Source organism: Protopterus annectens, chromosome 1.part2 (genome assembly GCF_019279795.1).
Source record: "Protopterus annectens isolate FY-2018-M chromosome 1.part2, PAN1.0, whole genome shotgun sequence".
Taxonomy (NCBI): Eukaryota; Metazoa; Chordata; order Ceratodontiformes; family Protopteridae; genus Protopterus; species Protopterus annectens.
Window position 1 is genome coordinate 200536248 of NC_056727.1, and position 23933 is coordinate 200560180.

The 23933-nt window shown below is 42.7% G+C and overlaps 1 protein-coding gene across 4 annotated transcripts in view; it reads left to right on the plus strand.

Moving 5' to 3' along the window:
• EHBP1 (EH domain binding protein 1) overlaps positions 1-23933 on the plus strand; it is a 3513379-nt gene that overhangs the window by 710775 nt on the left and 2778671 nt on the right. The window lies entirely within an intron of this gene.

Genomic DNA, 23933 nt, shown 5'->3' on the forward strand with positions numbered 1-23933 from the left:
TGATGGTATGGAGGTAATTGTGGGTGGAAGGGAGTTCCATAATTTGACTATGGTTCAAGAGAATAGTGCTTCACCAGCAGAGTTATTGGCCTTAGTGATTTGCAAGTGACTTTTGTTGCTGTATCTTAGTGGTCTGCTGGTGCGATAGGGTTGGAGTAGATTATGGAGGGATGGGACATTTAGTGGATGGTTTACTAGTTTGTGGGCGAGTGAGAGTTGATACCACTGAAGGAGGTGAGGGAGTTCAAGCCAGCCCAGTTCAGCAAGTGAGAGACAGTGGTGACTATGGCAGGATGCCCCTGTGGCGAATTTGGCGATTTTGTTGTAGCAAGTCTCTAGCTTGTTTAGATCACATTGCCTTAGGTTGCTCTATATTGGAGAGGCATAAAGTAGGGTGGCGATAAGGTGGGAATTTGCTATTGAAATCTTTGCTGCTTTGGTGAGAATTTGCTTATTTCTGTATAACGCTCCTAGTTTTTTTGTGGACTTTTTTTATGGTCATGGATATGTGAATGTCAGATTTTAGTTTATTGTCTATTTCCACGCCTAGCAATTTGGAATGTTCAGTTGGGTATATAGTGGTGTTATCTTTTGCTGTGATGTTAAAGTGTGAGTTGTTTTGAGTATGTTTTGTGGGTTGGAAGATGAGTAGTTTAGTTTTGTTTGGGTTGAGTATTAATTGGACATCGGATAACCAAGTTTCAACAGAGGAAAAATGCTTCCTGTGTGAATTTTTGCAGTTTGGGTAGGGACTGGGCTGAGCAGATGATGGTTGAGTCATCTGCGTATTGTATGAGTGTGCCATGTTTGGTGGCAGAGGCTAGATTAGTGGTGTAAACAGAGAAGAGTAGGGGTCCAAGGATGGATCCTTGGGGAACCCCTATGGAGACAGGTAGTTGGGGAGATATGTCATTCTGCCATACAACGGATTGTTGGCGGTCAGACAGATAACTCTGAAACCAGTTGGTGACTGATTGAGAGAAGGATAGGTTATTGAGGACAGAGATAAGTTGTTTGTGTGGGACCTTGTCAAATGCTTTAGATAGGTCTAGGAAAGTAGCAGAGGAGAGATAGCCATTGTTTTTATGCTGAAGGATAGTGTTAGTAAAGGAGAGTAAGGCAGTGGTTTGGTCGGAAACTATGCTGAGTATTGGAAAGGAGGTTGTTAGTAAGGAGGTAGTCTGAGACCTGAGAGTGTATGCGTCTCTCTTGTATTTTGGAGAGTGGAGAGAGAATAGTTATGGGGTGGTAATTGGTTAGTTCTGTGGAGGAGAATTATATGTGATACTTTCCACAGTGTGGGAACATAACTTTCTGACAGAGATCGGTTAATCAAGATGGATACTGGGTAGGCCAGAGCATCAGCTGCGATTTGTAGGTATTCACTTGGGAGGTTGTCTGCTGCTAATTTGGTGGGTTTAAGTTTAGTTAAGAGTTTTTTTATGTTGTATTCTATGATATTCTTTCAGGTACTCTGTATTTCTTTTTCCTTGGCATGCAGGCAGTATACTTACTAGCCAGTTACTGAAATTTACCCAGAAGTACAAGTCCACTGTCTTTCTCTGATGAGTTTCTATTTTCAATCTGGGAGAGCTAGAATTAAGTTGTTACTCAATGTGCAGCCATCTTGGAAGTCCGTGAGTGATAGGGTTTTGCTCCTTTTCAGGCACCTTTTTTTCTGAGGATGTGCTTCGTGTTGTACAGGAGGCTAGGAAATCCACTACCAGAAAATCATATATGTTCAAGTGGAAGTGATTTCCTGTCTGGTGCCTCTTTTGCCATCAGGATCCCCAGTCCATTGATGGTTCCTCTGGTTCTGTCATATTTGTTTGATCTGTTCCATGCTTGCTTGGCATATTCTTCATTTAAAGTCACTTGTCAGCGATTTCTGCTTGTCTGCCCTTGACTCTTCTGTTGGCCTTTAGATTTGAGGTCAAGCAATTCTCAAAGGCATCTTTTCTATCAGACCTCCCAAGAAAGCCTATTCCACCTTCCCGGGACCACAGTTTTGTACTTGAAAAATTGACTTGGGCTCCTTTTCAGCCTGCTTCTTCAGCATCCTTGCAACATTGTACTTGGAAGACTGTTCTTCTTTTGGACTTCACTTCAGCCAGGAGAGTTTCCGAACTTCCTGCTGTCATGGCTATTTCTCCTTTCTTAGTTTTCCATAGAGATAGAGTGTCTGTTCATACTAATCCTCCTTTTATGTCTAAGGTGGTCAGAGAATTGTTCCTTAATCAGTTTATTCATCTTTCATCCTTTTCTTCCTTCTCCGTATTCCATCAGTGAGAAGGTTCTTCACACCTTGGATTTGCATAGACATCTCCGATATTAGTTGGATAAAATTAAAGTTATTCTTAAATCTGAGCAGCTTTTTGTTCCTTTCATCCCAGTACTTTGAGTTTGGTTGTCTTTATGCAAACCATCTCCTCCTAAATTTCTAAGGCCATTTCTTTTTTGCTATTCTTTTCATGGAAATTGTTCTTTCTCTTTGGTAAAGGTGCATTCTACTAATGTGGTTACCTCCTCTGGTGCCTTTTTCAAGGGTCTAAATAGCAGTTCCAGTCTTGAGGCTGCAACTAGATCCTCTCTTCATACTTTCACTAAACATTACAAGTTGGATGTTATTTCCAGGTCAGGCTTTGCCAGGGCTTTCCTGCATGGATTTATAGAGGGCTCCTCTGGGCCTTCCTCCTTCCAGGATTCCTCTTGAGCTCTTTTATTGTCCCTTAGGTGAAGAATACTGCAATGGTGATATAGAAGTACATAGTACAGTTGTGTAAAATTTTACCACAACAGTAGATGTCCTTCTCTTCTCTGCTGCAGTATTCACTCCCTCCCTCCTACCCCCTCTCTTCTACCTCTTGCCCTGTACTTCTCTTGCCCTTCTGGGGCTCATTTTCTTTTTCCATTTTTTCCTTCTAGATACACATGTTATCCTTACCCCCAAGGGCATTGTGTTCCTCCTGAGATGTTTGTTCGAACATCACCTTTATGTTGCATGCCTTGCACAGGGAGGTATGACAGCTATAAGAAATAAAGTCTTTGGTATACTGACCAGACTTTTGGGCTATCCTTGGCAGGAGATTCCTTAGGTAAAGAATAATGCAACAGTAAAGAGAAGGACATCTGCTGCTATGGTAAGGTTTTACACAACTCTACTTTACTGGCTAATATTTGGAGGTGCTGGCATGGTGTTGATAGTGTGCTTGTTGCTGATATAGCAAAATCAGTGGGATGTTTTCAAGAAAAGACTTGAGAAGAGATGTCATTCACTTTACTTCTTCTAAGAAAGCAAATGCAAAAGAGAATTTGCATGAATAGGTGACTAGGCCTATAGAGCTACAGCCCCATTTGCAATTAGATTCAACAAAGCTGTGTGAAGAAGTTGAGAATTCAGTGACTCAGTTACTGGAAGTAGTGGACAGAAAAATAAAGTTCACTGTGAGAGTTTTATACTAGATTTTTTTTTAGAGTAGTGTGTCTCAGTAGCATCTGACCTTTGGATTACATCAGCAGGAGGTTGACTGCATTTATCAGCAAGATAATGGATTATGAGTTGGGCCACCTGCATAATATTCCAAGGCAGATTATAGTCATATTTGCTAAGTGCTATGAACAGCTATGCTTGCAGCTAGGGGGACCATTAATCAATATAGATACGCATCTTTTTTGAAGATCTTTGTTTGCTAACTTTACTTGAATTGGAGGTTGAGATGACAGGGTCTTTATTCACAAAAGATGAGATTTGGAATGTGATGAGGAAGGTGAAAAGGGGTAAATCACCAGGCCCAAATAGCTCTCCTGTGGAGCTCCATGCTTCTGTGGGAGATGCCTTTGTAAATTATTTTGTATATGTTTGGACAACTCTGCCTTGGAAGGGGAAGAGGCTATTATTTCCAAGAGGAAGCAGTTCTTTTGAAAGAAGCAAAGATCCACAATTCATATTTTCCTACAATCTGATTTTGAGTCTACTATATGTGCCTGCATGTTAGTAGCTTTGCTACGAACTTGCTTGAAAAGTCAAGTACACCAGCTTCTCCTGTAGCTACTTTGCCCTCCCAACACGTGAGCCTATAAAACGATATAGCCTACCAGAGTCCTAACTCTTAACCTTAAAATTACTACCCAGGTTCTAAACCCAGTCCTTGCTCCCTTACCCTAAAACTCTAACCCTTTTCCCTAAATCTAAATTCCCACATCACTTCCTATGCTCCCCAACCTGATTCCTTTCCCACTCAGTATCCTAAAACTCATTTCCTGCCCCTAACCATAAAACTCCCTTCCTGCTTCATAACCCTAAAACTCCCTTCCTGCTCACTAACCCTATAATTCCCTTCTTGCTACCTTTATGTAAAACTCTCTTCCTGCCCCTAAAGTTAAAACTCACTTTTAATCCCCTAATCCTAAAATGTCTTCCCTTCTCCTTAGCCTTAATACTCATTAAACATGAATCTATTTCCCAGTCACTGTCCTAATCTACAATGCCACCCCATACCCACTCCCTGCCTGTACTCCAGTTACAGCTCAAGAATGAGTGGCAGCCTACATACAAGATGCTTGAGTTCCTGGCTTCAAGACCAGTGTTCTTGGTCTTGGGACTCTAGCGCTTGTCATAGACCCTTCTGATTTCAGTCTTGAATTAAGACTGCAAACTTTTATGGCTGTCTTGACAGGTAGACTAGATGAAGTCATGCCTTTTTTAAATGGGATGAAGTCATTATGGTGTTACAAAGAGGCAATATACCAACTCCGAGATCGCACCACAGTGGAGGAAATGGCGAACTCCCGAAACAGACCCAGAATTGCTGTTCCGGGTGTTCGAGATTTTAAGCTTTCGCTTAAACATGGTCGATGAATTAGCGTTCGCTTTTCTAAGCATTCGCTAATTCAATATAGACCCAATGATATGACCCCAAGTTACAACCGGTTAGTAATGTCTGTAAAAAAAAAATATTGATGTAAGTTGCTGAGGTCAGTAATATATTAAAAGGACCACAGAAGAGGTTGTTTCTGGTAATACAGGTTGTGGAAGTATCCAGAACCTCCTGATAACAGAAGCAGTGGTCAGTATGATGAACCAGATTTTTAAGAGAGAAACCTGTTCTAGCCGGAACAACTTACATCTGTGATGCCTAGGTGTTAACAGTGGTTGTAACAGTCAATTTTCTCTTACAGTGGTGACAGGACAGACTTGGCGAGCATTAATTTATGGTGTGTCAGGATATTGGTTGTTTAATTTAAATGGATTTGTGGCTCGAGAAGCACACCTGCCTTTTTCTCAGTTTTCTTTGTTTTTTTAACAGTTCACCTTTTTATTTAAGATATTTTTAAATTATTAGTATATATGCTAATAGTAAGAGAGAATATTTTACATTTTTTAATTGATAAGATTGACCATTAGGTAGTACTTAAGTTATTACTTCAAAAGACATTAGTGTTATCTGTACTGATTGTATTGTTATTGAATGTTTTGTATAATATTGATGAATAGTGTACCAGTTCACTTTTGCCTTTGTTTCATTTGTCAGCCTGTCAAGTATAGGCTGGTTTGTCAAATACATGATTGAAATGTATGTCTGCGTATTTATCAGTACTTCAGTGTGCAGATGAGTCTGCAGTTGTTATTTCAATGCATGCTGCTAGCTGCAGCCACGGAAGTTAACTATTTCTTCATTGTTTGGATGCATTGTAAAGGAAATCACTCCTATTCAGTGTTCATTATGTTGAGAGTAGAGCAGTAATTTAAGATAGAGGATTATTATTGGGTCGCTGATCCTAAATGACTTGTGTGTCTGAGACATGGATGTCAAGAAATTCACATCAAAATTGAAGCTTGAGTTGTGACTTTCTTGGCATCCTTGTCAAGAACACCTAATAATAACTTAGGATCAGAGACCTGATCATAATTTTTTGCAGTGCATGGAGCTTTCATCTGCTCCATGTACTGCAAGTTAAAGTAAAAAAGGGGAAAAAATGCCTTGTGTTTTACCAGCTTTCAAAGCTGTAAAGCAGTTAGTGAATGCTTTCAGGAAGACAGTGTAACACAGTCCCTTATATTTGCATTTACCTTCCCATGCATGTCAGCTATCCAGTTTTTCGCAGAATGTCAAGATTTTTGTGTCTCATATTTGGTTTGTTCCTGGTGCTGCGGTAGCGTTGTCGCCTCACAGTAAGACGCTGTCCAGTTCGATTCTCAGCTGGAGTGTCTTCTGCGTGGAGATATGCGTGAATGGGCGTACCTTTGTTGAAGGATGTGTGTCAGGGCTGGTAACTCGGCACGTAAAAATCAACTACCAATCATTAGCGGACTGGAGTTCCGCTGTGGCGACCCCTAACCGGGAAAAGCCGAAAGACACAAACAAACAATTTGGTTTGTTCCTCCTATTTGTTCCATGGTTTGTAGATAAATTACTGAGGAATGAAGACAATAATTAATGACAGACATCTTGTAGTTATGGTAACTTTTAAGTTTTTTACATGAAGTCAAGACATGTTACCTACAGGACAGCAAGCACTATCAAGTATTTTATTCTGCCGCTGTCTTTTACTGGTCAGTACAGGCAGATTTCACTGCCGAGCACTAGACACGACCTTAATAACATTAGAAGGGCATGCTTAACATTTGTTAAGGTTGAGTCTTGAGCCACTTTGTCTTTTTCCTAATATTGAAGCATAATCAGTGGCCTACATGCACTACATTGCAGTTATACATTCATGGCATGCTTTACCATTATTGGAATGTGTACTTTCAGAGTCATTTGCTTGCATTCCTGAAGCTCAAGACAGAGTTTTACTCATTCAGAATCTGTTGAAGATTTGTTCACCACCTGGCTGCTTCTCATGTCTGTTAGCCCCAAATGTTAAACAGGTTAAACTGAAATGCTTAAGAGATAGAATTCATTGCAAATCATTTTGACTCGGTTTAACTTTTGTTTGAAAGTCCTGGCAAAAGGAGGTAAACCCAAAATTTCTTAAGATCCCTGCATGTTCAAGAGCTTATATAAAAAGTTTGTGTTCTTGGGTTGTTTATGTATATTAGTTATGCTTTTTTATGGTTTGTAATTGGCAAAACTAGAATAAACCTCTTTAATTGTAAACAAAACAATTGCAAAAGATCAGATATAATTACTGTTATGCAATCTGTTTATTTAATGATAGGGTAACTTTTCTGTTGATGAATGCAAAATTGTTTCAGGCATTTCTGCTTGGAGCCTAACTGTCTTACTGTCTTTGGGTTTGCAGATATCATTATTCATGTCTGCTGTGCATTTTGATGATTCACCATGGACTTCTTCATAATTACCTCAGTTTAGGAACACAACAAAATTGCAAAGAATACATGCCTTTTTATGGTCAGAAGAAGGATACTTTTTATTGAAAAATAGCTTATGGACAGAGTTTAGAAACAATGCATTTATATATATCTGCTTGAATTCATTTGCACAAAATAAAACATCAAGTAATCTAGCATATAACGAAGCCAAACTTTGTCAGTAGTATACATAACCTCATTTTACATGTAGTCATGCAATCAGTTCAGGTATTTAAAAAAGAGAAACAACAGCAAAAACAGGGTGGTACAGAAAGGACATAGGTCTTGCTTGAAAAATGCTAAGTAGTCTAGCGATGAAAGTTTTGCCATCTTTCTTTATAAAGATTTTTAGAGAGTAGTGCAGTACGCACACACTTCATTTCACAGGACTGTATGTCAGCCTAATCATGGGTCTTGTTAAACATCAACTAAACATTTCTGTCAAAATAAGTATATTTTTAGTATTTTTGTTTATACATATTATTAGAGTATGATGTGTGTGTCCAGAAAACAGAAGCAACAGCATTCTTCAATCAAAAATCAGCATTTTTTTTTTTTTTTTTTTTTTTTTTTTTGCTTTTCGGATGTAACATGAAATAAACTGATGTTCACATGAAATGAAGCATCTGACCATAAATATAGTATTTTTAATTTAATGTGATGTAATACCATATTGTTAGTACTTTTTTACATTAATGTCATTTTTTAATTATGATTACAGGTTCTCCTATTGATACTATAGTATTCAATCTCTGCCTTTCTTCTGGTAGGATGCCCCTCTCTGTTACTACTGTTGACCTTTCTGTGACAGTTATTGTCCCCATATGGTGTCACTGTCCAGTTGAATCTCATTACTTCTTTGCTGTGTTGTTGCCTTCATTCCTTAGAAATCCAGTCTTCAGCTTCCTATGTTGTGGAAATGTTTCAGGTTCAAAGTTCCTGGGCTGTGGTGTAGACTGGAGACTAGAGGCTTTCATCTTGGTGAGTGATCAGTCATATCACATGGTGAGACATAGTAAAATGTGTGCTAGACTTGCATATGTGCCATGCATCCTAGGGGGATCCCTACTACATTGCCCTTTACACACATACAGTACTACTGCAGTGCTTCTCCTGCCAAACCTCTGGCTGTCACAAGTAGTTATGCAGAGAATGCTGGTCACATTACCTTCCCTCTGAGAAAGAAGAGTAACCCAGCCACTTCATTCTAGCCACCCTGGCTTGAACCTACTGTTAACTGTTGTAATGCATAGGACTGGTGGATATCTTGTCTGTGTATCTGGGATAAGTTTCACTGTGATATTTTTCTTAAATGCTATAATTAAAAGCTGCAAATCCATCAGAGTACTCCATTACTACAGCCTATTGCTGTCTGGTAAAAGAACATTGTTGTTTAAACTACCAGATGTTTTGTTACTATTCTTAGGTAATTATGTAATGTGAACTAGAGTTGTGAATTTGGTTAAAAGAGTTACACAGTGTACAAAGCAGAGATACACTTTCACGTGTTTTGGGCATAGGCTATCACAAGTCCATAGTGTATCATTCAAGTCATACTGCTGTATTTGTACTATTGCTGCGTGCTTACATGGTATTACTTTACATATGCTAAGAGTGACAGGAGACAATAAACCTATTTATCATGTACTTTTAAGTGACGTAAAATGTTACCTTTCTTCCTTCTGCCTCTTGCACTCTTGAGGATTTCTTGTCCACCACTCATTCTTTTAGTTTATTCTGTGGGCCCACAACTGTTTCTGTTAAAAATGTTCTTTGGGAGCTCCAGGGAGTAATTAGTCCGTACACTCTGTTCTTGGGTACCACATCCTCAGACGTATTTACCTTACTCACACTAACAGTCTTGCTTTTCCAAGGAATGCAGTCATGGTCTGCGGAATTTCAGTAAGGACACCTCTGAGCTGCAGTATAATGCCAGTCTTGTCCTTTTATCTTCCATAGTCATCTTGCAGTCAAATGTCAGATTAGAGTCATTTAGAGTATAGCCTTAGGCTTGGCTTTAGTAGTGATGAAGCAAATGAAATATGGGAAGTAGTGTAGTTCGTAGTACTAAGCCTTGTGTGACTCTTGCCTTAATATTATATAATGAGGTGAAAGAGTTGTAGATTTTTACTTTGAAGTTCTTGTTGGTAACATAGAGACCCATGTGTGAACCACCTTCACATCAAATTGATTGACATACCGTAATGAGGAAGGAATGACTGAATGTGTTAGGTCCTTGGTTAGGTTAATGAATATAAAGTAGATGTCCTTCTGTTCAGTGTTGCAGTATTCTTTACAAATGGGTTGTATTCTGCTATCGACCTGACGTCCGGCTTGTATACAAAAGTTTCATGCCACTGCCTGTACGTGGGAAATTGCACGTAGGCTCAGGGAACGTCAGCCATAAAAGACACGTCCGCATGTACAATCCTCAGAACTTTTTCGCCTCCATTCAGAAAGATTGACTCGTAGTTTGGTCTGCCATTGGAATCTGTATTTTGTTCCTCAGCTTCAGATAATTACCCCGTTGGGGATTTATTTGCTAGCTTCTGCCTTTTGTTATTGTTAATATCATCCAGAAAGGGCAAGTATAGGTGTGGAAGGCAAATTCCACATAAGGATAGTCATGAGCTCTGTTTGTTTTGTTTAAGACCTACCCATGATCATTGGTCCTGTTCTATCTGACAGGCATTCGTCCCTACAACCTTGCACAGCCATCTGTCTGCTTTAAACTTGTATCTTGAAAACCAGAGGCTTAAACGTCTGGCTAGAGAATCAGTGGAAGGTTCTGTGAGTTCCTCTGAGCCGTCCGTGAAGAGGAAGGTGGGCAAAGCTAGGCCAGAATCCTCTTTGGTTACACCTTCTCTCTCTGACATACCCCTTAAGGTTGGTGAAAACCCAGTGGTATGGTCAGAGTTAGGGCCCGTCTCTCCTGCGGGAACCACATTGGAGGCCATAAGGAGTGTGGGGGCACCTTGCAGATGTCTGGTTCAGATGATTTGGTGGAACCACAGCTACTTACTTCTGAGGAGTCGGGAACTGCTCCAGTTTCCTTCCAACAGGAACCTTTGGCCATTCGGCTTATCTCAGGCCCTGCTGCTGCTTTAGAGAGACCTGCTGAAAAGAAACAAAAAACTAAACATTCTGCAGTACCTTCTACCCCTTTGCTGGAATTGGAGGTTTTCCTTCTGGGTCTTAAGGCCTTGATGGCCCTCAGGCCTCCGGGTTTGGCCACTCCTATTTCGAGCCCTGCTTTCTTCTCTTCCCCTGTGCTGTCGTCAGGTCATCTGGAGTCCTTCTCTGCTGCCCTGGCCTAGGATTATGACTTGAGTGGTCATCCTCAGATGAAGACTCTTTAGTATATTCCACCCAGATACCTTCCCCCTTGGAATATGCTTCCCCAGAGGAAGAGTCTGGTGGGGGAGACTCAGCCACGGAGGGACTCTGTTTTGGGGCAGTCGTCAATAAGATGAGGGAATTCTTTAAGTGGGATTCCTCTCAAATTTCAGATGAGCAAAAGAGATAATATGACTTGCTTCAGGTGGAGCATGTGCACCTGCAGCTGTCCCGCCAGTGCTTCCAGCCTTTCTTGATGCCTTTGCTTCATCTTCCAAGACCCCAGATTCACAGGCGTTGGCTCCCAAAAGATCTGACTGTTTCTGTAAGGTCCCTGAGGATTGCAAATTTCTTTTTAAATGTCCTTCAGCTGACCCAGCAGTGATCTCTAACACTTTTGACAAATCCTCTCGGGTGGTCCCCTCTGCAAAATTACTTCCTTCAGACAAAGAAAGTAAAATTTTAGAGAGGTTAGGTAAGAAGGTTTACAATTCTTCAACCCTTGCAAACAGGGCCATTAATTACCAGACCCATATGTCTAGGTATTTGCTAGCTTTGCTATCCCAAGCTTCTCAGGCTCTGTCTCAACTTCTGGATTCAGAAGCTTAGTCCTTGGCTCTTTCTCTTTTAGCTGCATCTTCACAGGTTTCCAGGCATTCCATTAAATGCAGCTATGATGCTGTAGAAGCCTCCTCCAGGTCTGCAGCTTCTGCTTCTGTTCTTAGGGGATACTCTTGGCTGTTTCCTACAGGCTATTCCAGATGACAGTAAGGCAAAGGTGCTTGATGCTGCTTTGGATAATTCTGCTCTTTTTGGAAAAGCTGCTGCAGAGCTCTTTAAGACTGTTAAAGAGAAAGGTAAGGAGCTCCAGGATTTAAAATATAAATTTCATAGGAACTTCCCTGATAAAACTCCTTTTATTAGAAAACCTTCCAGGTCTTCCTCTTCTTCAGTTCCCTTTGGTTCTAGGCCACTTAAATCTGTCAGGAGACCTCCTCAGTCAAAAACTGTTGCTTCTGCTCCATCCCCTCAACAGCCCTTTCAGTCCAGACCAGGCTCTCTGTGACATCCACCCTCAACTTCCAAGTCATACCCTCTGTCTCTTCGCCTTTCTCTTTCCCTATGAGCCTGGAGGGAAATCACTCAGGACTCCTGAGTGATATCCATTATTCAATGCGGCCATTTCATGACTTGGAAGTCTCTTTCTCTCTTTCAGGGGATTCCTCAACCACCCTCAGACCAATTACATCTGTTTCCTCAACTGCTAGCTCAGCTTTCTCTACAAGGCACCATTCAACTAGTCCCTTCAGGTCAGCAAGGCAGGGGATTTTTTTCCAGGATGTTCTTGGCTGTAAGAAAAGTGGGTCGTTGGAGACCCATTCTGGATCTCTCAACATTGAATACCTTCCTGGTGGTGCCTTCTTTCACAATGCTATCCCTGCAGTCTCTTTTCCCTGTTGTGCCTCCTCAAGCCTTCTTAGCTTCTCTGGATCTAAAGGATGCTTACCTGCATATCCCTTTTCACCCTCACTTTAAGAAATTCTTACATTTCTTGATGGGTTCTTCTCACTTTCAGATCTCTGTCTTGCCTTTTGGTCTTTCTACTGCTGCAAGGGTTTCACAAAGTGTCTAGCCGCAGTTGTTGCTTACTTAAGACTGAAAGGTGTTCAAGTTTACCCTTACCTGGATGACCTGCTTTTTCTGGCAAGCAGTTCAGTTCTTCTGCTCCAACACCTGGGCCTAGTTATTCCCTTTCTGCAAGACTTGGGGTCCACAATAAATTTCAAAAAATCTACTCCTTCACCCAGTCAGGATCTCATTTTTTGGGGGTGCTGGTTCAGAACATATTTGATTATGTTTTTTCTTCCTTCAGAGAAAGCTCTTTCTCTCACAGCTTTCATGGCATCTCTTCTGCCTCTTCCTTCCATCACTGCCAGGGAGTTCCTCAGACTTCTTGGGTTCATGGCCCTCTACAATTTCCATGTTGCCATTTGCAAAACTTCACATAAGGAAGTTCCAGTGGTTTCTGGAAAACATCTGGTCTCAATATGCTTATCCCTTGGAGACTGTCAGTCTTCTTCCATGCTTGAAAAAAGATCTCTGGTTCCACCAATAAGTGCCCATGACTGCCAAAAGAATGGTAAATCCACAGTTTATTGAGACAAACAAACGAACTGATATGACAAACCACTGTAAACACACACAAAAACAGCGAAGTGTTATACAAAGTTAAGCGCTTTCAACCAAATCAGCTGGTCTTCATCAGAACTAAAGCGTATAACTGTTACACTGTTTAAATAACTTTAGTGGCGCCAAAACCATTCACTGTTCCTTAAAGATATTTTATCATGCTTGAAAAGAGAGCTAGTGTGGTGGATGCAGCAACTCATTAAGAATCCTGGTTTGCCTCTACAAATCTCTCAATCAGTAAAGGAACTTTACACAGATGCCTCAGATTTAGGTTGGGGAGCAATCTTCTCTTCCACAAAGGTTCAGGGACTATGGTCACCCGCTCAGAGGAGGGAGCACATAAATGTCAGGAAAATGAGGGATTTGATTCTAGCCTTGCATGCATTGCATTCCCTGCTTCTACCAGGACCCCTCAAGATTCTCACAGACAATACTAAAGTCCTTTGGTACATAAACATGCAGGGGGGACAAAGTCTTCTTTGTCACCTAGCAATGAAAGCGTGGGAATTGGCTATTCAGTACAGTGTACCTTCTCTCTGCCCAGAACTCAGTGGCAGATGCATTGAGCTGATCCATGACACCATCCCATGAGTGGATGCTTCACAGGGCTGTGTTCCTGAATCTAGTTCATCAGTGGAGTACTCCAGAGATGGATTTATTTGCCTATCCTCAGAACAGACCACTTCTTCTTTTCTGTGCCAGGGCCCCTCACCTTCAGTCTTGGAAGGTGGTTGCCCTCTCATTTTCATGGAAGGGGATGTTTCAATATGCATCCTCCCCCTTCCCTTTTATTCAGAAAGTCCTGTTGAAAATTTTACAGAACAAACCAAAAATCTTGTTAGTGACTTCCTTTTGGCCAAGACAACATTGGTTCCCTCTTCTTCTGTAGTTAGTCAAGGGCCATCACTACAAGTTACCTCACCTGATGGACTTAGTCACTCAGGACAAGGGATCTATGATTCATCCACACTTGTCAACTCTCCATCTGAACTTGTGGGTGATCAACCTTTGATTCCATTTAGGCACCTTTTCTCTAAAGATGTGCTTCGAGTTTTGCAGGAGGCCAGGAAACCCACTACTAGGAAATCTTACACTTCCAAATTGACAAGATTTTCTATCTGTTGCCAAAAAAGGACCCCTTCTTGATGGCTATTCCTGTGGTGTTATCTTACCTGTGTGAGTTACTCAACAGTGGTCTTTCTTATTCTTCTATCAAGGTCTACTGCTCTGCCTTGTGTGCTTGCTTGCCTTTAACTTCTCCTTTGGCTTCCAGGCTGGAAGGTAAACTTTTCTTAAAAGGTGTCCTTTACATCAGTCCTCCCAGGAAACCAGTTGCTCCTCCTTGGGATCTTAATTTTGTCCTGGAGAAGTTGATCAGCCCCCCTTTGAACCAACAGCCTCAGCTTCTCTGAAATTTTGTACTTCAAAGACAGTGCTTCTGGTAGCCATTACCTCGGCCAGAAAGGTTTCTGAGATCCAAGCATTAATGGCCTCACCAACTTTCCTAGTCTTCCATAAGCACAAGGTTTCTTTGATAACTAATCCGTTTTTTTTATGCCAAAAGTGGTCAATGACCTTTCCTTAAATCAAACTATCCAATTGTCTACTTTTTTCCATCTCCACAATTTCATAGTGAGAGAATCTTGCATTTCCTAGATGTGCATAGACAGCTTAGGTTCAGTCAGGAAATCTGATGGACTTTTCATGTCTTTTCATCCCAGGGAACTGGGTTTGCCTGTTTTTAAAACAAAAAAAAACAAACAAAAAATACTTGTTTCTTGCCTTTCTAAGCTAGTATAGTCCAGTTTTCAGGTTAGTGCTGAATTCAGGGCTGTGTTACAAATCTCTGTGTTTGCCCATACCTTACTTGGATAGAAGGAAGTTTCTCTGTTCACCTGTGAGACCGAGGGGAGCTTTGAGCAGCCTATCAGTCCCTGGAGGAGTGGTTTCAGCCCAGAAATTAGTAGTTTATTGGCCGTTTTGGGCTAATTTCTATCTATTTAGTTTCCCTGCTATAAAAACCGCATTTGCCCGGTTTTGCGTGCCAGGCAGCGCTGGTTAGCTAGGGTATAACTATTTCCAGCTCCACAATGTCTCCTCTTCAATTTTTCCCTTGGAACTAGACTAACCTTCAACTTAAGCACTCAAGCCATTCATTTCTCAGCCCAGCACTTGCTCAAAACTCATAGCAAGCACTTATAAACCCTAGCACTAGATCCCCCTATACTGTACAGAATGATAAGGCTCTCTATTCGACCTTACCAGCCAATCAGTGAAACAGTTCACTGTACCTATCCAGGCATGTCCAAAGGGCAGTTTTAGGTGTACTCTCCAGTCCAACTAGTGAATATAGGCATTTTGAGGCAATGTTAAAACTGCCTCATGTACACAGACAACCCTCTCCTCCTATCACCAAACACTAATACATGCGAGAGATGTAATTATACAGCCAAACTGGAGGCTAAGCTCTCTCAACCCAAGACTGGATCAGGCAGTCAAGAGGAGAAGGGAAATACTTTCATCACACCACCAGTCTCATATAGACCCATTAAACCAGCACCGGCAAAAAATACACATAAATACACAAAAACATACTCGGAGGCTCTAAATAAAAATCTGCAAAAGCAACAGAGACCTCCAAAGGAGACATCCAAGCAACCTCCACCCTCTAACACAAGCCATGAAACACATATTTCACAAAACCAGTGTGCCACGCAATCACAGCCCTTAAGGCAAAATAACATACCCAACATGCTAGTAATAGGTGACTCTGTAGTCCGGCACACTGATGTCCTACTCACTAGGCTGAATAAGGAGAAAGTTACTGTTAGCTGCCTGTCGGGTGCCAGGATCTGCCACATAACACAAGCAATCAGGTCACTCCAGAACAAGTACAAATATGGCTCTGTCATTGTCCATGTTGGTGTGAATGACCTGAGCCGTACCTCCCTGGACTACATGAAGAGAGACATGGAAAAGCTCTCTGATCACATAGCCCAGGCCTGTATGACCCTGAGTAGCATCCTTCCGTCATCAAGAATGATACCATGGTATAAAGAAAAAAATTATCAATTTTAACAATTGGCTAAGTTTCTGGTATCATTCAAGGGGGATCCAGTGTCTGTCCACCTGGGAAGACCTGCTTGACAAGCCACACTGCTTTGCTAGAGACGGCTTGCACCTGTCACCCTTAGGCTTTCAAATACTGGCCAAGGCTTTTGCCACCCCCATAGTGCCTTTTTTAGGCAAGGCTCAAAAGACGATCCCACTGCCGTAAATAGCACAAGTAACAAAAAACTGAGGGTAATGCTACTCAATGCCAGAAGTCTAAACCTCAAAATGCACGCACTCGAGGCACTCCTCAGTATGGAGAAAATCGATATATGTGCAGTAACAGAAACCTGGTTTAAGGCTCCAGAGAGCACCCCAACACTACCAGGCTACAACTCATACCATACATTTTGGCCACAGAACCTGGACCAAAATACAAAAGGTGGTGGCGTATCCATATTCATCAAGAATACCCACACCTCCAGGTTAGTGGCACAGCACGATGCTTCAGAGATCATCCACGTGCAACTAACAACGGGCAAAACTGCAATTCAAATTGTAGCTTGCTACAGATCACCCACCATGTCCCAGGACCCCCATTCTGCATTTCTGGAAACACTGGGAAACATAAAGGTCCTACCAAACACACTAATATTGGGTGATTTAAATTACCCAAATATTAACTGGGAGAACTACTCAACTACTAACTCCCTTGCCCAACATTTCCTAGAATTTATAAACTCAAATGCCCTGGATCAACTGGTCAACACTCCCACCAGAGGAGACAACATATTGGACCTGGTCATCACCAACATGGGCGACCGGTGTTCCACACCAGAGGTCAACCCCTCGCTGGTTAGATCTGACCATAAACAAATCACTCTGGATATCCACATTCCGTCCCCACCCCCGGACAAGGAAACCACCGTGAAAAACTTTTCAAAAGCAAATTTCACATTACCTAAGACCGAGGTGGAAAGTTTCAAAGCCCCCATGCTAAAGGATAATGCTGTCCAAGCTGCAGAATCCTTTACTAATGCATTCTACGGGCACCTACAAGAATGCATGGATTATACTGTCCCAAGCAAAACCAAGACTCACTCCTCCAAGCAAAGGAAACCAGTCTGGTGGACCCCTGCCATAAACAAGCCATACAATAGGAGGAGGAAACTAGTACAGAAAAGAGTAAAATCCCAAGAAGGGAAGACATCCCAGATAATTATCCGCAAGAAACTACGATCCCTCATAAAATCATCCAAGGCGAGCTTCGAAAGAAAAATTGCCAAGGACTCCAAAGATAACCACAAGGCATTCTTTAGCTATGTCAAGAATCTAAGTGGCAATGCTCAGATCTGCTCGGAGTTAGTGCAGAATGGCACAAAATACACTGAACTGACCGATATCGCCAACATCCTGGGAGATAGGTTTCATAGTTTCATAGTTTCATAGTATAGTACTAGGCTATCTGCCCTGGGGCATTTGTAAGCCTAGCCATAGTGATGTGGCTTTTGCCACCCCATGAAATGGTACAAAAATGTACAGAATAAATCTAGAATACTGTGCCTCTGTCTAGTAGTGACACAACGAAGGTCCCCTTATATAATAGAATTAGTTTACTGTGCCCCTGTCTAGCAGTGACACAGATGTGACCCCTGGGGTAAAGTTACGATCTCCCATCCACTCATCAAGATTTCTCTTGAAGAGAGTCAGTGAGGGGCTCTGCCTAATACAAACTGGGATCCTGTTCCAAAGCATGGGAAGCCTCTGGGTTATGAATCTATCCCTCCAGCATGTCCTATTCATACTTGTGCCGAGGTTTAAGTCTTTAGCTCTCGTGGTCCTGATGGATTTGGATTTTTTGAGGTGGAGCATGTCCATCAGAACCTGATTGGACATGGCCTTGTACGTCAGGCAGAGATCACCTCTGTGCAGGCGGTATGCTACTGAATAGAGCTGAAGTTTCTTTAGTCTGGCAGAATAAGACATATGTTGGAGACCCTTGATCCTTTTGCTGAGGTACTTTTGTGGTCTCTCCAGCTGTTGCAAATGCCGGGTGAGGTACATACTAAAATGGGGCATTGTACTCAATCATGGGTCTGATGAGGGAGGAATATAGGGGTACAATGACATCCTTGGATCTGGATGTGAATCCCTTCATGATGAGGTGTGCAAGGTAGAATGTTTTTCTAACCACTTTGGCAACGTGGGTGTCAAATGAGAGGTCGCTGTCTACTTGGGTCCCTAGGTCTCTGATTACTTTTTCCGTACTCAGTGGGTTGCTGTCTATGTGATAATTTGTGGGTACTTTGTTTTTTCCAAAAGGGATGACTATACATTTTTTGGCATTTAATTTAAGGCCGTGACTACGGCACCAGTTGTCCGTTTCAATGAGGCCTTTTTGTAGGATGTGTGTGTCTGCTGGTGTATCGACTATGGCGCCTAGTTTGCAGTCATCTGCGAACTTTGTCAGCCACAGCCCTCCCATGTTTGCTTTAACATCTGAGAAATAAATGCCGAACAAGAGGGGTCCCATGACAGATCCCTGTGGGACACCACTTGTGACTGGCTTTGAGTCTGACATTGCTCCAGCGATTTTAACTTTATGGGTTCTGTCCTTTAGCCAGTTTGCAACCCATCTAGTGACATAAGGGTTTACTTTTAAGCTGTTTAGCTTATCTATGATGCCTGAGTGGGGTATTGTGTCGAAGGCCTTAGCCAAGTCCAGGTATGCTGTACGGACTGCTTTGCCCTCATCAATGGCTCTAGTGACTGTTTCGAAAAAGTCAACCAGGTTTAAAAGGCAGGATCTGCCCTTTACAAAGCTGAACTGAGTGGGGTCAAGTGTCTGTAGGTCCCCTATGTCTCTGTTTATGAGTTCCATAATGATTCTTTCCATAGCTTTGCAGACCAGGCTAGTTAAGCTTATGGGGCGGTAGTTTCCAGGGTCTGTAGAGGCACCCCCCCCCTTGTGAACTGGGACCACTGTTGCTGTACGCCAGTGTTCAGGTACATATCCCGAAGTAAGGCTAAGGTTAAATAGCATTTTTATGTGTGGGTTTAGCTCCTCCTGGAGTTCACGTAACACGCACCCCGGGATACCATCAGGTCCCATTGATGCTGTATTTTTTGCTTTGTTTAGGGCGGTTCTCACTTGGACATCTGAGATGACAGGGAGATTACATTCAGCTGGGATAAGTATTTCTTCTTTTGGGGGTGAAGGAGGGGAGAAATTTGCACTGAACCTGTCAGCCAAAATGTTACCAATATCTGTGGGTTCAGTGTATTTTTTGTTGTTGTGAACCAACTCTGAGCATATCTGAGGGTTTCCGCCCAGGTTTCTAACATAGCTGAAGAAGGCTTTGTGGTTATCTTTAGTGTCCTTAGTGATTTTTCTCTCAAAGTTCATTGCAAACTTCACCCCCCGTCTCACCCCCAAAAGGGTCCATAACCATACCAGAAGAATGTAGAGCCCCTGAAATCACATACACTCAGGTTAAAACAGCCCTCTCCAAAGCCAAAAACACAGCATCAATGGGACCTGACAGTGTCCCAGGCTGCATCCTACACGAGCTCAAGGACGAACTATAACCCCTCACCTAAACACACTGTTCAAACTCAGCCTCTCCACAGTCTATGTACCCATAGAGTGGCGCACAGCAACGGTTATTCCGCTTCACAAAGGTGGAGCCACAACAGACCCCGGGAACTATCACCCTATAAGCCTGACTAGCTTGGTCTGCAAGGCTATGGAGCACATCATCATGGAACTCATTAACAGAGACATTGGGAACCTCCAAACACTGGACCCTACCCAGTTCAGCTTTGTTAAGGGCAGATCATGCCTTGTAAACCTGGTGGACTTCTTTGAGACAGTTACCAAGGCTATAGATGAGGGAAAGGTGGTCCACACAGCCTACTTAGACCTCGCAAAGGCCTTCGACACCATTCCCCATTCTGGTATTATAGACAAGCTCACCAGCTTGAACATAAACCCCTACATCACAAGATGGGTTGCCAACTGGCTCACGGACAGAACCCACATGGTGATAGTTGCGGGAGCTAGGTCCGCCTCTAAACCAGTTACAAGTGGCCTTCCCCAGGTCTCAGTCCTAGGACCCCTCCTGTTCGGCATATACTTCTCAGAGGTACAGGCAAGCACAGGAGAACTATGGCTGACCACGTTCGCAGACGACTGCAAACTAGAGGCTATAATTGACTCTCTGGCTGACACAGACATCCTCCAAAAGGGTCTCACTGAGACTGATACATGGTGTCAAAATCATGGCCTCAAGCTAAATGCCAAAAAGTGCATAGTCATCCCCTTTGGAAAAAACAAAGTACCCACAAACTACCACATAGGTGGTAGTCCCCTAAATACAGAAGACATAATAAGGGATTTGGGGACCCAAGTAGATAGCAATCTCCCCTTTGATAATCACATTGCCAACATGGTTAGAAAATCCTTCTATTTGGCCCACCTAATCACAAAAGGGTTTGCATCCATTGTGCCCCACTACTCATCACTCATCAGACCCATCATAGAGTACAATGCCCCATTTGGGATGTACCTTACAAGACACCTGCAACAGCTGGAAGACCACAGAAGTACCTCACCAAGAGGATCACTGGCTTCAAACAGATATCCTATGCAGCTCTACTGAAGAAACTCCAGCTTTACTCGGTTGCATACCGCCTACTCAGAGGTGATCTCTGCCTGACATAGAAGGACATGTCCAACCCGGAATTGATGGACATGCTCCAACTACAGAAAACCATATCCCCTCGAGCCGCACGCTGTAGGGATCTAAACCTCAGCACAACATCAAATAGGACGTGCTGGAGGGATAGATTCCTGTCCCAGAGACTTCCCATGCTTTGGAACAAGATTCCAGTCTACATTAGGCAGAGCTCCTTGCTAACACTCTTCAAGAGAAACCTTGACGAGTGGATGAGAAACAGAAAGTTTACCCCGGGGATCACTTCAGTGGCTCTGCTGAACAGAGGCACAGGAACTAATCTAAGGTGGCGGCGAAGGCCAACAAATTCTGGCTAGGCTTATAAATGCCTTTGGGCAGATAGCCTAGTACCTACCTATGAACCTAAGCAAACTCTCTCTTCATGAATTTCTAAAGCCATTCTGTTTATTATCATTTTCATGGGAAATCATTACCCTCGTCAGTTCAAGTCCATTTCACCACATCTGTTACATTCTCAGGGGCTTTCTTCAAGGGTTTGGATACTCAGTCCATTCTGAAAGCTGCCACTTGGTCATCTGTTCATACCTTTACAAGACATTACAAACTGGATAATATTTCCAGGGCCATAGCAGCTTTTGCCAGAGGTATCCTGGATGGATTTCTGGAATATGTTCCTGCCTAAATTCTATATGTTTCATCCCCCTCCCTAGGTTCCTTTTCAGCTTTTGCACTCTCCCACATGTAAAGAATACTGCAACATTGAATAGAAGGACATAGAATGGTTGTGTAAAATCTTACCATAACCATAGATGTCCTTCTGTTCTATGTTGCAGTATTCTATCCCACCCGCCTTCCCCCTACATCTTCCTCTTTATTTGGATGACTGCCCTTTGGGCCTCCTTTTGGAGTTTCGTCATGGGGTGCTTTGTTCTGAGGATTGTATGTGTGGACATCCCTTTTATGGCTGACGTTCACTGAGCCTACGTGCGACGTCCCACGTACAGGCAGTAGCATGAAGCTTTTGTATACAAGCTGGATGTCAGGTCAGTAGCGCGGAATACAACCCATATGTAAAGAATACTGCAACATAGAACAGAAGGACATCTATAATTATAAGATTTTACACAACTCTTCTGTCAACAAGTTTTGGTCTGTGTTAGTGTATAAAGCACCTGAAAGAAGCTGTAGGATTTTTGAGTTGCTTGATGTTCTTCGTGTTTCACTGTTGCAGTCATTACATTTGGGTAATCCTGCTGGCAGGTTGCCCTCAGTCGGCCTGAATTCCAAAGTTCTGGGTCCTGTGTCGGCTGCTGTCACCCCTTCCCTGACGTCAGGTCGTCAGGGGTATAAAAGATGCGGCCGACGACATTTTTTTTAGTCTTTCTTGCCATGCGGTGCCCGAAGCAGAAGCAGTTCGCAAGTGCTGGTCGACCGACTCCTGAGATTTTTGTGTTCGAGTTTCAGATCCGAAGTCTTCAATAAAGCTAAGTACCCCATTGAGGAAACTTTTTTCTTGCTCCAGACCGATGTCAGAAAAAGTAAATAATTGTATTTCTTGTGGAAAGCAAATACCTCATAAGGATTTTCATTCTTACTGTATTCCTTGCCTAGGCCCTGATCACAACGTTTCTGGTTGTCGGTTTTGTGCTAGATTTAACCAACACACTATTAAGCGTCGGTACGATTTTGCTTTAAACTATTTTGGACACCGGTTTAATTATCCAGAAATGTCATCGGATAGCCATCCGACTACCGGAGTTCACAAAAAAGGCAAAGAAAAGGAGAGAGATAGGCAACCGAGGCCCAAAACCGACAACGAAGCTTCTCCTAAGCCATTCGCCGGTTCTCCGTGAGGCACTTTCGCAGCCCCTGATGCCTGCTACTTTAGAGTCGCAGGCCGCTACCGACTCCCACGTGGAGTCGGCCATGCTGCTGGAAACTCAAGGTATTGGAGCCTCGGATACTATTCCTTCAGATGGGTCCGGAGCTGTTGAGCAGGCACCGGCTTCTGAGGGTGTATTCAGACCTAAACATCTTTACATTAAACCAACCTCAGCTTCAAAGGCAAAGACTAGAGCACCTTCTAAAGCAAAGAAACAAATTCAAGTGGACAGGCCTCTATGCCCAAAAAACAGATGCTCAAGATGGCCAAAGACTTACTTACCTTGATCAGGGGTTCCCATCCCCCTCCTGATAAGAGGCCTAGGCAAGAGACTGACTATGAATCTTCAGATCAGGTTACTATTTCTTCTGATCAGGAATATTCTCTTCCCCCCATGAGGATTCTGATGCTGAAGAATCTATACCTTCAGTTTCTCCTCCAGAGGACTATTCTTTTGGGGAAACCTTGCATACCATGAGGTAGTATTTCCACTGGGAGAGCCAAGATTTTTCAGAATCTAAAAAGAGGCTTAGGGATTTCCTTTTACTCCCTCAACACAGGCCACTAGCCATTCCACCTGTGTTAGATATTGTAGATGATGTGTTTTCGGAGTCTAGTCTTACCCCTGACTCCTTACCTCCAGCTCCTGTTAAGCCTGACAGATATTACAGGGTTCCTGACTCTCATAAATTCCTCTTTAAAAACCCTGCTGCAGACCCAGAAACTATTTCACAGGGTCCCAAAGGAGTTAAGGTTTCCGCTGTAAAAATCCCTACCCCCTCTGACAGAGATTCTAGGGCACTGGATAGATGGGGAAAAAAGGTTTACACATCTGCTACCTTGGCTATAAGGGCCTTAAACTGTCAGTTTCATATGCTCAGATATCAGCAACATGTCATGGCATTGCTTAAACAGAAAATGTTATTAAACTCTGAATGTGCAGAAAACAAGGAAATGCAGGATTTATTGCATGCAGCTGAATAAGTTGGAAAGCATACTTTGCAATGTGGTTTTGATTCTTTGGAGGCCTCCTACAGGGCCGCAGTTACGGGTTCTGTAATTAGGAGGCATGCTTACTTAAAGGAATAAAATCTGCCTGATCATGTCAAAGTTAAATTATTAGATGCACCTTTACAGCATGATACTTTGTCTGGTGTTAAGGCAGAGGAGGTGTTCAAGAAAATGGAGGACAAAGCTAAATCTATGCAAACTGTCAAAGATTTTTTTACAAGTATACCCACCTAGGTTCAGTAGACACTGGCCTACAAAGAATTGGTCCTTTCCTGTGTCAGACAGACCTCAAAGGGGCAGATCCCAGGTGCAAGGTTCCTACAGGTCAAAGCAACGGGGTGCTTCTACCTCCAAAGTTGGAGAAGACAAATCACAACCATACAGAAAACAGTCCCAATGACTTCCCCCTGATTGCACCAAGCACTTATCTCCTGGCAGCACCCTTAGGGGG